Source organism: Papio anubis, chromosome X (assembly GCF_008728515.1).
Source record: "Papio anubis isolate 15944 chromosome X, Panubis1.0, whole genome shotgun sequence".
Taxonomy (NCBI): Eukaryota; Metazoa; Chordata; class Mammalia; order Primates; family Cercopithecidae; genus Papio; species Papio anubis.
The window spans coordinates 78,620,838-78,622,373 of record NC_044996.1 but is presented as its reverse complement, the minus strand read 5'-3'; the positions used below and the strand labels follow the sequence as shown (position 1 = coordinate 78,622,373).

The 1,536-nt window shown below is 41.9% G+C and overlaps 1 non-coding gene across 1 annotated transcript; it reads left to right on the top strand.

The window, feature by feature from the left end:
- Positions 1-618: 618 nt before the first annotated feature.
- On the top strand, positions 619-723 carry LOC116272194. Its single transcript, XR_004180921.1, has one exon. It is a non-coding gene; the product is annotated as a U6 spliceosomal RNA (small nuclear RNA).
- The last annotated feature ends 813 nt before the right edge of the window (positions 724-1,536 follow it).

Below are 1,536 nucleotides of genomic sequence, written 5' to 3'. Positions count from 1 at the left end.
GTTCTAGAGGAACAGAATCTTAAGGATGGGTTTTCCGAATTGGTTCTGAAGTTTCCAAAATTGCTTCTCTGATCTGATTAGGTTTAAATGCACTAATGACTACTTACAATAGTAAAGAGGACACTGGGGGAAATGAAATAATCAGACTTTTCAGAAATTACTGAACACCAGCTCTGAACTGACATGAATTCCAGGAGACTCAAAATGGCACTGTGGTCCACCAGTCAGATTAGGGGCTTATGGGGGTCAGTTATTTAATGGAGTTTTAACTCACATCTACCTCATAGTGAACCAGTAGTTTCCTGAACCCATCCTCTGGTAATTTCCCCAGTTCTGGGATATATAATTGGAATAGACACAATCAGCAACTGGTAGAATCCCCACATTGATTCCCTGGCTTGTGGATTGAGGGTTATTATGGTAGAAAAGGTGAAGTGGAAGTCACTAGAACTGCCTCTGCTTAGAAAAATATTAAACCAAAAGCAATACTACATTCCTGGAGGGATTGTAGAGATCAGTGCCACCACCGAGGGCTTGAAAAATGCAAGGGTGATGATTCCCACCATATCCCCATTCAACTTACCTATTTGGCCTCTACAGAAAACACAGGGATTTTTTGCTTGCTTCAGCAACACATATACTATAATTGGAACAATACAGAGAAGATCGTCATGACCCCTGTGCAAAGATGACATGCAAATTTGTGAAGTATTTCATATTTTTGAGAAATGATAAATGCTTAAGGTGATGGATATGGTGATTACCATGATTCGATCACTATACAATTTATACATTTATGGAAACATCCATCATGTTGTACCCTATAAATATGTATAATTATTATGTGTCAATTTTTTAAAAAGGTGAATCTTGGAGAATGACAGTGGATTTTCTTTCTTTTTTTTTTTTTTTTTTTTTTTTTTTTGAGACGGAGTCTTGCTCTGTGCCCCAGGCTGGAGTGCAGTGGCGCGATCTCGGCTCACTGCAAGCTCCGCCCCCCCGGGTTCACGCCATTCTCCTGCCTCAGCCTCCCAAGTAGCTGGGACTACAGGCGCCCGCCACCTCGCCCGGCTAATTTTCTTGTATTTTTAGTAGAGACGGGGTTTCACCGTGTTAGCCAGGATGGTCTCGATCTCCTGACCTCGTGATCCACCCGTCTCGGCCTCCCAAAGTGCTGGGATTACAGGCTTGAGCCACCGCGCCCGGCGACAGTGGATTTTCAAAAGCTTAACCAGGTAGTGACTCCAATTGCAGCTGCTGCACCAGATGTGGTTTCATTGCTTGAACAAATTAATATATCTTCTGGTATCTGCTATGTAGCTATTGATTTGGCAAATGCCTTTTTTCTCTATGTCTGTTAGTAAAGACCACCAGAAGAAATTTGCTTAATCTGGCAAAGCTAGCAATACTTTTCTTATCTCTATCAGTTCTCTACCCTATTTCATAATTTAGTTCACAGGGACCTTGCTTGACTTCCCCTTCCACAAGACATCGCACTGATTCATTGCATGGATGACATTATGTTGATTGGACCTA